Genomic DNA, 15,302 nt, shown 5'->3' with positions numbered 1-15,302 from the left:
ATTTGAATTAAATCGAAAGTAAACAGACTATAACTTTTATTTTTTACAGTACCTAACAAGAACAAAAAGCCAACCCCCTCGATGAGACTTGAACGCACAATTCTAGACTTTGGAAGATTGTGCCTTATCCATTAGCCCACTGGCACAAACAGAAGGGAATATGGTTCCTGTGAACATAGTCATCATGGATATTTTGGAGCCAATGAACCCTCAGCTGCCAGGCTGATACCAAGCGCCTCCCCATGGATCGCAGGTATTCTCATGACCCTGACATTCACCAGCTATCTCTGCGGCTAAGCCTCTCATTGGTCACGGCTCATCCATCAAACGGAGAACCCCCCATTTCACCTTGGCCCACACGCAAGCATGGGAGATGAGTGGGCCTTGTGGGGTGGACTCCCAAAAGGCCAGAAAACTGCTTTGAGACAGGAGGTAGGTTTGTCTGTGGTCTTTGGTTTGTGGTTTGTGGTTGCTCCGTCATAAACAAAAGTGTGCGCGCTCAAAAGGACCACATACAATTCTCGGCAGCCACCGGGAATAATAAGTCGCGTCAACCCTGTCGTAAATCTCCTGACTGTGGTGGCGGTAGCTATCCACCTAGGTGAGAGTATATAGGCCTCGCTCAGTCGCACTTGCCTCCCTCTCGTAAATTCTGTGTTGACTATGCAGGTTTGCTTTCATCCCAGTAGAGTGGTGCGCTACTTTTGAAACCCTAAACCAGGCTTGAAAACCCTCATTTGAAACCCTGTCTTGCAACAGAAACCTGATTTGAAACTCTGCCTTTACCTTGGAACCCTGACTGAAACCCAAACCGCGGCTTGAAATCTTTACCCCGAGTTGAAGGCGGTGGACTGGAATGATAAGAAGTCAATCTGCAAATGGACTGTGACCTCCACCTGAACTACAGAAACTTGGAGGCAATTTATTTACAAAATCATTTTTTAACCATCTTTGTAACTCAATTGATCAATTATTTTGCCGGATGAAATATTTATCCAGAGAGGACAGATTCGAGGGAAAATCCGCAAAGGATCAAGTTCAGCAAGCCGTGTCCGTCAAAAGGTCAAATGAAATCCCGGGCCCGGCCCGGCGAATCAATGATTGCAAAAGCAGACATTAAGAGACAATTCCTGGAGAAGACTCCGCTGTGTCCGACGTTTATGGCTTCACGGGACGAATAATGTCCCATTGACCTAATCATAACCCATAACCTAATTCGGCTGTGTACTTCTCAACCTGCTATAAATCCACTTTACATTGCCAGGAATCTGCATTTCCATCTAAATTGAACCCAATTGACTTTTAAACTTGAGGAATGACAAGAAAACCGCATCATAAAACCTTGAAATATTCTTACTCGCTGATGTTTTCACTCAAGAGGCATGTTTCTTTTTTGCACAATTCCTCCTCCCTCTCCTGTTGCATCCCAATGAAGGCCTTTTATCGTGATCGCTCTGCCATAGAATCTGGAAGCTCAACTATTTTGGGCTTTTTATTTCCCTTTCTGTGTTCAAATGCTGGAAGACGTTCCCCTTGTCCACGCACTCCATTGCCGTGCTCCGCCCACATGCCTGGACAAAAACTCAAATCTCTTATGATTTAGCATCGCTGTCTGTCTAGTATGTTGGTTATGTGAGCCAAGGGACATATTTTCTATCGGGATAATGTCATACCACACCACCAAACAAAAAAATGCCACAGAAAGTATACAGTGGGATTTTATAGAATGGAATAAGCAATCAAACAATTACAAAAAGGAAAAACATTCTCAAGGCACTGCAGTTGGCCAAAACTCACGCCCCAAAGATCAATTGCCGCCAAAGGGGTATGTGTCCTTGAGACTTTTTTTTTGGTGGGGCTACTTTTGAGAAACAAGACGATTGAATGTCATGGTCATAAATTAAACTGACTTTGGGGACTGAATTTTGATCGTTTTCATGAAACTTTAGATTCCAAGTTTACTTTTACTCCAGGGATGGATACGAACCATTTCATCTTAAACACCCCCCCCCCCCCACACACACACATAATTGTTTCTCGCTCTTTGTCTTTCAAAAGACCTCTAGGCTCTTTCCTGAAGCCTGTAAGTTTTCATTGGGCGGCATTCCATCGTTGTTTACGACACAGCGCCAATCCCGATGCAATTCAGCATATGGTTTTCTGTGATGTGGCTTTGTGTGAAGTGTGTGTGTGTGTGTGTGTGTGTGTGTGTGTGTGTGTGTGTAAGGTGACCGGTTGGAAACGTGAGTCAGTGAGATTCATGAAGGCCTTCTTTCATGTACCCCCTTCTCGTCCACTCCCCGACTGGAATTGTCCTTCTTTATGCCAAATGTTTTCTGCCGGTCGTTGGGAATGTTTGACGGTCCTTTCGGCAGGGTGCTTTTGTTGTGCCACCCATTTTATTCATCATTCCAAGCTCATCCAAAACAAAGGTACTTTATATGCTATAACTACCTCGGAATGTCGATTTTTTTTTAAAAATTTGGTCACAACTTTGTCGGACAAGTGGCACATGGAAAAGTCATCATCTGGCACTTGCGGCATACGTCACACAGGCGGACGAAAGGGAGTGGGAAAAAGATGGACATTCCGTCCGCTCTTGAATGCCGGGATACTTTACAGGGCTGTTGTGACGGTCACCACACGTGTGGTGTGTTTTAACCGCCGCCACTCCCGTCAAAACAAGAAACTGGCTCTGTCTGTTTTGAGCTCGGCATCCGGAGAGTTCGAGAGGAGATACAGTGCCCGTTTGTGTGAATGTGCGTGTGCGTGTGTGTGGGGGGTGAGGATTACGGATGCATTTCCAAAATTCTGTATGTCAACAAATAACAGGAAGCAGAGGTCATGCATCGTGTTCACATGCATCAATGCGGGCCTTGTGGAAGTAATGCAAATGTAAGTAATACGAGTATGCGTTGCTGGGAGTTACGGCCTTCAAAATAAAAGCTCTGAATCTTTTCAATTTGTATTTTATTTCTAGTCATCAAACTTCGCTGTCATCTTCCGCCCACACACACTTTCGAAAAACATAAGAACGAGCCTTTGGCACCATGTGTTGATGTATTACATCAATGGAGCGTCTCGACAATAAATTTGATAGTCTCTCCCCTTTGCCTTTTGAACATTAGCACTGCACTACCCGCACGAAATAAACACGTCAGCAATCAAACGCTTTCAGAAGGGATTCCGTGAGTGCGTGTATATTTTCTCCCAAAAAGGAAAACACAGAATAATGTTGGGATTGCTGTGTAAATGACAAGTAATAAGTGGCTTTGGGGGAGAAGAATGAAGCCCAATGTGTGCTGTGATGGATGCAGGAAATGGATAGTTAGAGTCGAAATTAGGGCACAGCTCACCCACATTTGTAGAGATTAGCCTTCTGATCGCCTGACGCTCTCTTTCATCGTTTCGTGATGTTGAGGAAATGAGGGAATGAGGAGTCGGTCGAGGACACACGTGCTGAAGGAGACCTTAAAAGAAAAAAAAAACATCATGATAACTCGCAACTTGGGATAAACAATGAATCGATTTTATACATTGATTTGAATTTGCCAAGACTATTTCATTCATGGATTTGTCTGTGACTTTCGTAGCGTAAAGCGCTTCCACTCTTACACGCGTTGCTTGCACTAACAACGTGGCTGCGATGAGAGTGGAGTGAGTTTTAGGAAGCACAGTCAGAAGAAATAAAGGAAATCTCAGAAGCATGAAGCAAGAGAGATCAGGACTTGTTTTGATAAATTTCACTTTCATTTCTTTCCTTTAGTAAAATTTTTTTTTATTTTAAAGGGATTTTTTTTTCCCAAGGCCAAATTTCCAACGCTCCTTCAGCGCTGAATCATCACTTTTATTATTGTCATTAACAAAATGAGAGCTGATCAATATTTTTAGGGACACTTAACGACAGAGAACATTTGGCAGATTAAAATGGAGAGATTTTCTTTGGCGGGCACCAAAATCGTCCATTCTCGAAGCAAATGAACGTTTTGCAGCAATTCCGCTTTTACTTGCACATCCTCGGCATTTGCTCTGGATATTGATCACGCTGACCAGCGTTAAGCGTCGTCTCGCACGCCTCATGAATAACCTCGTCCGATTTTCCTCATGTTTAATTCCTCTGCGGAGAAGCCGTCCACATGTGCGCTAACTGCCCACCGCCAGTAGCTTTTATTGGAATTTTATCGCCGCTCAGAGATAAAAGCGCAGCAGTGTGTGTTCCCGGTGCGATCATTAAAAGGAAACAAGTGCGTCAGCTGCGGACGGCCCGCAATTTCTCCATCACGATCATCTTCGATTAGACTTAATTGGATTATGTCAACACGCTAGCGTATCGTTTATGTAACAGCAGCCTAGTAACAAAAATGCCATATTTTGTGTTGGAGAAGCTTTATGCACAGATGACAACGTTGTTTCGGCATATAGAATAATGACAGGCCACTTGGTGACAAAAATCCACAAACATCCTCCACTCGATTTCGTGTTCATACGCAGACATTTTCAACAAATGCATCTTGTCTTGGGGCTGCTTTGCTACTCCATTACTATCATCAATGGATGCTGAATCCAAAATTCCTTTTTACTTGTGTGCAGGTCTGCTTTGCAACTACAGTTGAAGTTATTGCTGCCAAAAGAGGCTTAACCACTTATTAAATCCAAAAGGCTCACATACTTATCCTACCCAGCACGGTGATGTTCACAAGTCATGCTCTGTCAAAACATGGAAACATGTACAGTAATTGCCTGTGTGGTATTCGTTTAAGAAAATGGTGTTAGTGGTGAATTACGTGAACACCGGATCATATTTTTTTTATGATTTCCTGCAGACATACAGGCAGGAGTTCATCCCAAGAGTGCAAATACTGTACTTGCAACTGCATCGGTTTGTGACGGGTTTTGCGTGAAAGGCATATCAACCCCCGATATTAACACGTCTCAGTTTTGCAGACTCTCCATGTAAAAGGGGCCAGTAATTGCACTTCACATAAGAATATTTTTCCCCCCTTATCTGTCCCAGAAACCATCCCAGGCTCTAGTGATTCTTTTCTGGGATGTGTTCCACTCCTTTGCATTTCTCAATCAATCTAAAGCCCTTAATTGGCCACATGCTCTGGTGGGAAAGCACAGAAAGGAGGAAAAAAAAAGGGAGGAACGTGTGCAGACTGACTCGGTAAACAGACGGCGGTGGGAGTGATAAACTGTGTCCTCGTCGAGGGTGTCGGTGAAAGAGAAGTACTAATGAATGCAAAAATAAGTTAAAGCTAGCGCTAACTCCCATGGTCCGAATGGCAGTGATGATCACATGGTTTGCTCACAATACCACGGCTACAACCACGGGAGTAGGGGGCAAGGTGACCTGTTGAGATATTTGTGACAATTTATTCATTCGTAAGCTTGGTTATGACAAAAGTGTCACTGGTCTTGGCAGCCGGACGCTTTGCTCACACGGGCGGGATTTGGACCGTGGGTGACTAATTGGGGATGGCTGCTGCACAGAAAGGCCAAAGCCAAAATTTGAACTGAGAACCTTGAAACTATGCGTCAGACATGCTAACGACTAGTTCTCTACACATAAACAAACCAATACGGTAAGCAACACTCATGCGGTTGTCTAATGTGGGATGTCCTGTCGGAGACAAATATTGTCGCTTCGAAACATTTCACGCAGTGGCAGCTGCAAGACGCAGAGCAGCTGCGCCGCCGTTTGATGACCTTATTATAGTGCTAGTCTACTTTGTCTTCTTTCAAACTGGCGCCGCAGTCAGTCTTGATGAGAATCCGCCACTTACCTTTATTAATGGCAGCCCGCCCCCTCCTCCCCGCAATCCTGCGCTAATAAAAGCTAACACGGTCGTGATGAGCGCCCTGCTAGGTTTGCATACGACACAAAAGTGTAGGTCATATTTCTAGCAACTCCAAACAAGATGAGTAAGTTGTCCTTGCCCAGACGCAGTCCGTATTAACGTGTCAGAGGATATGATTTATGGCTTGTCTGTCCCGTGCTCAAGCTAAATGATGGGATCGGTTTTAGCTCAGCTTCTCCCCCAAATGCCCTTCTCGCCCGGAAAACAAAAAGGACAAGCAAGATGAAGGTGATTGACAAGATACGGCTTGACACGTCGGAGTACAGTTGTTTTGGTATTCGGTGTTCGCCAGTACATTATTATTACTATAATTATAATTATCAAGCATGATGGCAAAAATGAAGCTCCGTTCGCTAGTTAACGCGATTGGGGAAAACTTAACATCAACTGCTACGGTGTAACTTACCCATGGCAATACAAATCAAAACCACAACCTCATTAGCGTCGATAAAGTCTCTGTTCGATGACCAGCATCACTCATGGCTAAATCGAAAGTAAACTTTGTAATCCTGGGGGAGCTTTACACTGCTGCTAATCCTACGTTTTGACTCACAAAGAATTTAAAGTGCCGCGCGTTAACCAAACAAGGATTAGCGTGTACGAGAAAAGACGCTTTAAAAAAAGCGGTGGCTTAGAAAGTTGTGCGAAGGTTCTGACGTTGGCGCTCACTGAGCGGCCTCTTCGCAGGTACCACAGAACTCTGTTGAGTATTCGAAATGATTCCCTCGAGTGCCCTTGATGCTCTTGAAGAGAACAAGCTTGCACAATAACATCTGCTCCTACTGAAAGTAACTCCTCAGAGGAAGCGAGGTGCCAAAGGGAAGAATTGTAAGGCTGCCAAGAGTAAGTTGCATCCACCCGTAATTTACTAACCACATATTGACAGCACCGAGTTGCGTGGGTATCATTAAAAAACAATTAATGTTTCCAATATCTCTGAAAAGATAAACGCTAATCGACATTCATAGTGAATAAAATTACATGGTGAACGCTCACCGTTGGCGAGGTTTTAGACCAGGCCATTTTTTAAAATATAGCCCTTGAGCATGTTTGACCATATCTTGTTTAAACCCTACATAAGCCCCACACCATCAAGCCAAAACACTTTAAGAACATTTTAAACTTTCTTTTCTTTTTATTCTTCAACATGACCCTAAAACATCGTAAATTCATTATCGATTATTGATTATACAAACACCACAATGTTTTTATACGTCATTAAGACGTGCTTGCAATAAATTTATATTGTTGTGTTACGATGGACAAACGACAACGTGGCACACGTCTTGATTGATAAGCGGATACATTTACTGTCCGGCGCGTAGAGCAATGTGACGAACAGCCGCTACCGTGTGACATTTTAATCTCGCCGCAGATTTATGGTATGCCGCGACACTGCCGAATATTTCCACTATTGATTTTTCTTCCCTGATGAATCAAACGCTTCCGTTCAAGTGACAGCTTTAACAGACATCGAGTAGCTATGGGAGATTTATTCATTCACCGTTCATTTAGTCCACTGTGCTGCACCATGCTGACAGATGTGTCTAATTTTTGCAGTTTTTATCTATGACAGAAAGTCCAAATAGCACATACGAAGCAAAATAATGGAAATGCCGGAGTGGAGTTTGTGGGTTAGTGAGTTAATTAGCTAGCTTAGTTAGTTAGCGATTAGGCAACAACTTGATAATTAAAATACTTAGTTCCGAAATTTGTTAGTTGTCCAGATCCAAATTGGATCTGGATTTGCCACCTCTGTTAAATAGCTAACTAGTAGCTAGCTTATGTTGTTGGTAGGTCATTAACTTGATTATGCAAAATCTAATATTAATTAATTAGTATGGACGACCAAGAAAAGAACTCCAGTTTGTTTTTTTTTCTTTGTGTATGTTAGTTTAAAAAATGTCACAGTGAAACGGATCAGTCATCGCCCAGAAAAAAAGTTTGTTGCTTGAATGCGCGTGACTCTGGTTTTACCGCCACCTACAGGACTAAAGTAAACCCTTTACCCCCAATGCTAAACTTGTCTGTTTAGCATTGTGAAGCCAAAGAGTGCGTGTCACTCAAAAATATTTATCACTGCCGTTTACAGCAAAAGAAGAAGTAAAAAGCACGCTGTCAAAGCAGCTTCCCTGTGATTTACAGCACAGTTTTAATTGTCTTGTGAAAATCAAACCGAAGTTGTTTGAGGAATTCCAAAGTGCGACTCCCCGGGCTTGTTTACAGCAGGAGGGAACCGCAGTCAAGGACGGTCAGCAGATAGCATTCAGGAGAAAGCGGAGGACAAGAAGGAGGGGGAGGACGGGTCAACGTGATAGTAAGAAAGTCGGTCAGATAAAGACCTCGTTACAATGACAATGCAAGACTGGAGACAGATGGACAATTTGGAACGTCCAGGTCTCCTCACTACCATTGTGAGTAGGATGTTAGTTTTGAGTGTTCAAAAATTAAGTTTTCTTACCGATTATTTATTTTTTTTAACCGAGCCTGCATCCAATAATGCAATGTGTCTTGTGTATATAATTCAAACACATACAACGGGGTGCACTACACATACGTAGCAATAAAAATAAAATGTTGGCCACACTAAAAGCTATGAGCGAGCATACAGGGGGAGGAGGAGGAAAGACAAGATGTCACTAAGGCAGGATGATGTGCGAGAAAGTGGTTTACTCAAAAAAGAAAAAACACCGTTTCGTTTAGCCCCCATAAGCCTCGGGTTCAGAGGTGCCAGTGAAGGAGGGGCTTGGCCGCCCTTTGGTGTCAGAACAAAGCCCAGCTAAAACGAATACAGCCTCTAAATTAGCCATGCAAATCCTGCACTGCACGGCGGGATTACGCTTGAGATGAAACTTTTGGGATGGAGAAGACTCTTATTAGGATTTTTATTCCCTCATAAGGCCCTGGAGAGCAGTTTAGAGCAGGCTTGCAAGAACGGGGAGGGGCTGCATCAGTGTTCCGACCATTACAGCTCCCGCAAGACTGCTCAGCAGACTGCGCAGAAACACAAAGACAAGGCCCCACTCGGCATGCAGGACAGCCACACAATGTCATTTCATAATGTCTCTCTCTGGCAGTCTTAATAGTGCCAAAATATGTTCTATATTACTGTAACAAACACTGGGAAGAACCAAGAGTTCTTCAAACTAAGTTATACTAAACATAGTGCTGGGCGATGAAGCGATTTTATGGAGAACTTGGAGCTTTTTGGCAAGACCGATTTGGTTGAAATGATTTTATTTTGCAGCTGCTGTTGGTCAAAGTGCATTTCAGTTCATGTGCACTGCTTGCACTAAAAACATGGCTGAGAACAGAGTGGAGCTAATCTACAAAAACAGAGTCCATGTCGTTAAATTTCGCCATTTGGTTGCCATGTTTCACAATTTTTTTTCAAAGTCTAACAATGCTTATAGTTACGTTCCTTCTTGAACTGATGCCTGGGGACAGTAGCCGATGGTGTCAAAGACAGATGTGTTAAACATTTATCCACCATGCTGCCTACGTCCATCCATCCATCCATCCATCTTCTACCGCTTATCCGGGGCCGGGTCACGGGGGCAACAGCTTTAGCAGGGAAGCCCAGACTTCCCTCTCCCTAGCTACTTCTTCCAGCTCTCCCCGGGGGATCCCGAGGCGTTCCCAGGCCAGCTGGGTGACATAGTCTCTCCAGCGTGTCCTGGGTCTTCCTCGGGGTCCCCTCCCGGTGGGACATGCCCGGAACACCTCACCAGGGAGGCGTTCAGGAGGCATCCGAATCAGATGCCCAAGCCACCTCATCTGGCTCCTCTCGATGTGGAGGAGAAGCGGCTCGACTCGGAGCCCCTCCCGGATGACCGAGCTTCTCACCTTATCTCTAAGGGAGAGCCCGGACACCCTGCGGAGAAAACTCATTTCGGCCGCTTGTATCCGGGATCTCGTTCTTTCGGTCACGACCCATAGCTCGTGACCATAGATGAGGGTTGGAGCGTAGATCGACAGGTAAATTGAGAGCTTCGCCCTTTAGCTCAGCTCCTTCTTCACCACGACAGACCGATACAACGTCCGCCTACGTACAGCTCTCTAAATATTTGTGTGGTATTTTTTTTCTTAGTCTGTCTGCGTCAAAATAAATGATGCAAACAGTAGAAGAAGACGAGCCTGGTGGGTAAAAATAGGGTTTGCTTCAGCATCAAAGTAAGGTGTGAATAATGACAAAAATGTCCGCCATGTCCTCAAAGGCGAGATGCTAAGTCGCTTGTGAAGATTGACAGCTGAGGTAATTGTGTATGTGTGTGTTTACGTGAGGGCGTGGCATTCGAGGCCATGGACCAGACAAGGGATTGGTGCCGTCTGACTACGGGCTTATCACCAGACTGGCTGTCACCTGGCGAGATATGAGTTGAGCTACCTTGTGGTTCGAGCCTCACAGCGGTATGACGAGCTAGTGCTACGCTAGTGAGACTCTCTCGTGTTCGGACGAAGCGACGTCATCCTCTGGAATGCACATTAAAAAAAAGGAGCATGATCAGCATCCAAGAAAATGTATTCATGTATTTATTTCTTTACAGAAGTAATCATCGTACACGCTGGCTAACATTTCCGTTTTTGTGTAGCCAAGCTAATGTTTAAATTCGTCAAGCATACTTTGATCATGGTCAAGATGTGTTAAAAAAATAAAGCAATAAAAAATACGGTTTAATTGTTTTATTGCTACTAGCCCACTAGAATGTTTTCATTTTTGTGTTGGCCAGGTTGACATGAGAGCAAATAGCACGTGTGCTAACCTGGCACGTGTGACAGATCTTCGGTTACTTTGTTTTTTTATGTTGTGAATCTACAATGAATGACACATATTCAGACCATTCAACGAAATCACCTATTGTCGAACAAATGACAAATTAGTCTTACGCGGCATCAGCATTTTCTTTAAAATACAAAATTTTTTGTCTTAATTATGAGAGTATTTTGAAAAAAAGTCTGGCCACTCTGAAATCACGTTGCGTGCCATTGGAAATAAAAACACAAGGTCGGGGGCATTAACTTAAAGCGCTTATGCATTTCTCTTGCGGCGAGCAATCCAAACTGTGCCACTTTGTTTTCGCATGCCACGGACTCCCATCCACTTTGTCAATCAGGCGTAATGCGTGGTGTCATTGCGTCACGCTGCAAAAACACACATTTTCCGTCCCCCTAAGCAGTCCTTGATTACCTCTCCTCTCCTCCTCCAAGTCTCGGTAAGAACTTTTTCGGGGATTGTTTCGGAACATGTTTGGGACATAAGCTTTTAGAAACATGTAGGTTACAAAGAACTTCATGTCAAAGGGAAATAAATATCAGTTCTGCCAACTTGGTGAATTTTTTTGACTACTCTTACGACCATGTCAAAAAGTTTGGGTTTTTTTTGCAAGGGAGATCTGGCCAAGCAGCAGAGATACAAGACAGAAGTTGACAAACACATTTTGATTGAATTCCCTCGAAGAAGCAGGCAATCGAGCAGAATCATTTTCAAATTGTTTTCCGTACGTTTATTGAAGTGTTGGAAAATTTGGACCCGAGGTAGGTGCTTCCAGGCCATAAATATTTTATTGAAGTTGGCTTGTTAACTTGAAAAATGACCATGAAAGGGCTGGCACCAGACTTGATGCAAAAATCGGGAACCAGATTGTTGGGTGAAAAATAAAAACCTGAGATTTTCTTTTCGGGCCGCACTGTTAAAATTCTCAATGGCTGTTCATTCACCGTCGTTCCCGTGGATAGCCCCGTCCAGACAGAACTCCCCTAATTTCTCCTAGGGGTCCGAGCGGCGTGACATCACGGGGCTGCCATATGGACACAATGAGGACTTTGAGGGTGCGGTGGTTAGCGAAAAACAAGCTTACGACGTGTACGTCAACACATCTGAATAACGCGCAAAAGTGGAGATGAGAGTTAACGTCTGGAAAAAATTAGTGAAATGTTTGACTTTTGGGGGAGGGGGACACGTGCGCGCGCACACACACACACACATTGATGCACGCACGCATGCATTATCAGAGAATTTGGTGGGGTATGTAATGACAGCTGAGGGGTTTTAATATTTAAAAATAAATAAAAAGCAGCAGTAGCATTTGAGAACGGGCACTGTTATTGTTTCCATCAGCAATATTTAAACTTTTTTGAACCCCCAAAAACGTGCGACTTTATTCTCATAAAATTAAATAATTTTTTATAAAACTGCAACTTTAATCTAGTAATACTAGACATTTTTCTCAGAAATGAAAAAAATCCAACTTCAACCTTGTACTATTAAGTTTCTTAAAATACAACTATTATTATACGCAAACACACATGCAAAAAAAAAGAACCCTCAAAAATATTGCATCTATAGAAAAAGTATCCCTTCATTTTGTTCTTGAGTGATATTCGAACTTTTTCCAAGAAGAAAATATAACTTTCATCTTGTATTATTTCTGTCTTGACAACACTTTTACCTGATATACTGTGCTTAAAAGAAAACCACACACGATTGTGGTGAGACTACAACTGTGAAGATAAGAACTCCGGGGAAAAGAATTACAGAAACGTTTCACATTTGCGAGGAGGCGACACACACACGCAAACAAATGCATGCACACACACAGTCAGACAATTTAGAGGGCTGCATAATGACAGTTGAGCGGTTAGAATAGATGTTATACTTATACATTTTTTTAAAAAACATTGCATTACTCACAGCTCGCATGTGTGTTTTGTGAGCAAGCAGGTGTTTGTGTGCCGAGCCATCAGCTTTGCCTTATAAAAACGTCGTCCGGCCGGCGCAGGCACAAGTGCATATTTATGTGCCGTTAAGCAGAGCTGCTGGATACTTGGCTCGGCCCAGTCAGACGCACTGTCACCCGCTGATAAGCTTTATTACTGTGCTGCTTGTGTGTGGATGTGAGAAAGAGATGGATGCTCCTCCATTATGATGATGTTCTGGCAAGGTAATGTATTCCAGGCTCGCAGTTGTAAATGAGTGGTGTCAAACTCTGGCCCCCATCTCTGCTATCTGTACATCCAAATGAGATGGAGTTAAGGGGGGGTTGTGATGGAGGGGGTATTTCCAGTAATTTATGGCCTTTTTGTTCCTCTTTTCATCCTGGATGAATTAATAAGAGATGTTCCAGGAGTTCCACGTTGATGCGGTCAGGCAGATAGACGGACGGAGGCTTGAAGTCTTCACTTTCCATTCATCACTGTGTATTTTAGCAATGGAAATCACCGACGGGGCCCTTTTTGTTGTCATAGCGATATTGTATTCTACTAGCGAGTACAATACAGTGAATGCTCGCTACTTCACAGATTGAGACAATCCGTTGATAATTTTCATCACTGCCATAGAGAGCCAGAGCTTTCCCTGGATCATCATGAGAAGTTTAGCCCGTTGCTTTCTCAAGAGGCAATCCCAAAAGGAGCCTCACCTGAATAGGCAAGGGGCTGTTCGCTGTACTATCGCTATTCACCAGCTACTTCTTCACATCAAGGGCCGCAACTAACCCTTGATGCATTTTTTTTTAAACAACGCCAAGAGTCTTTTCATAACAAGCTGTAGAAGGCAGTCATCAAACAGGACCTCTGAGGAGTGCTACCGCACGCGTGTTGTAAAATAAAATAAAATACAGATGACGATCTCACGGGCAGACACTGACAATAACAAATGTTCTTCATTACATATTTTAGCGGCTGACCGCGTACGACGTCGTGTGTTGTGAATACGGCGCTTGGCGGGCAGGCGATGAGGTTAGCGGCTCGCTAACGGCTCAACGATGGTGAGTTTACGATGCGAGTGACAAGGACAGATTGCTTCGGGGCTCGTCTCACCATCGTTAACTGGTAGCGGGAAAGCAACGGAGGATTCCAGCATTGTTCAGGTGTCAAATGCAAGAACCCCAACAATCCAGTTGCTGCAGTATCTCTAAACACTCGATTCATTTTGGCTTGATACCCTACTTTGACACACTAAACCTCCTTTGAAGGCCAAACTTGAAACCTTTAAGGTGTCTAATCTCTCTTTGAAGCCCTACTCTGACACCTACCACTGACTCGACTGGTGGAAACGGTAACGCATTTTATCGTGTGTGTTTTAAATTTAGCGTTGGGGAATTACATCGCTCATGCTAAGCGTCGTTACTCTGCAGTCTTGAGTGTGGTTTGAATCTATAAGATATGGGCCAGAAGCTCACGACGGAGTCACTGCGGCTGCGAATCATCCCGCTTCTCATTAACCGCAAAGTTTTGCCCGGCTCCGCTTTCGAGAAGCCCGCCGTCCCGAAAGCGCAGCGGATTCCGACATTCCTAGAAGTCTTGGGTCGGGCTGGCGCATTGCCGTCCTTGTAGCGCGTCCAGGAAAAGTGTCTGCGGCGTTAAATGGATTGATTTCTTTGTTTTGTTTTTCCACCCACTTCAACTGTTCGTTTGTCATTAGTGGCTCATCTGTCTGCAGAGCGAAAGGTAATATCCGCCACATCCTCGTCTCATGCTGTATCTCTGCTCATACGGCCTTCAGGGAGTTTATTATTTGGAAGGAGGGAGGATGGGGCTGCCCTGAATCCGTAACCCAGGCTTGACACCCTAATTTGAGATCCTATCTCTGGCTTGAAACTGGACTTAGAAACTATAACGTGGACTTTTAGACCCTCTTTTCGCACTGTAAATTCAAATGGTGTGATGAAACCTTCACACTTTTGACAAGCTAACCCAATCTTGAAAAGTACTTTGAAATCTTAGCCCAGGCTTGAAACCCTAATTTGAAACACCAACCCAGGTTCGAAACACTAGCTTTAAACGCATATCATAACCCTTGAACTGAAACCATAACCCTTTCGGGGACAGCGGTTACTATAGTGGACAGTTTATCATGCTATCAGGTTACAGGGTTGCACAAAAGGGTTAATTCTGACTTCAAAGCCTATACGTTGAAATCGTACTCCAAAAAAACGAATGATGGTGTTTGGTATTTGGTCACTTTTTTCTTGAGGTAGGGCGGGCATGAAAACGTTGCTCAAAGTGGTACAACTGATCGCTGGGGTGTTGAACCAGAACCAAGCACCTGATTCAACAAGCGCTTAGCGGATTCGTCTTGCGAACCCTCCACATGATCCAATGTGTGCTTTGCGATTGAGCGCGGCGATTAGAAGCGAGCGGCGTTCCGCTGTCGTCTTTGGATCCGCAGGACCTGATGGGTATCTTCAGGAAATGGCGGATGGGACTTCCACATATTGCTTTTTAATGAACAGCCTCTAATGTGACGCCTACGCTGCTCATTTGCCGGTCGCCAAGATCGTATCGCCCTCAAACATCTCCAGCTTTTGCCCTTTCACTCGAGATTGATCACGTCATCTATTTTGCTTTTGGCTACGTGTTTTTTACGTCGTGTTTGGCAATATGGCCTTAAAATAAGAGCTCACAGCAGTTCCAACAACAAAAATGAACTGCTCCCTGACC

This window comes from Hippocampus zosterae, chromosome 7 (assembly GCF_025434085.1).
Source record: "Hippocampus zosterae strain Florida chromosome 7, ASM2543408v3, whole genome shotgun sequence".
Lineage (NCBI taxonomy): Eukaryota > Metazoa > Chordata > Actinopteri > Syngnathiformes > Syngnathidae > Hippocampus > Hippocampus zosterae.
Note: the sequence above shows the minus strand (reverse complement) of the source record.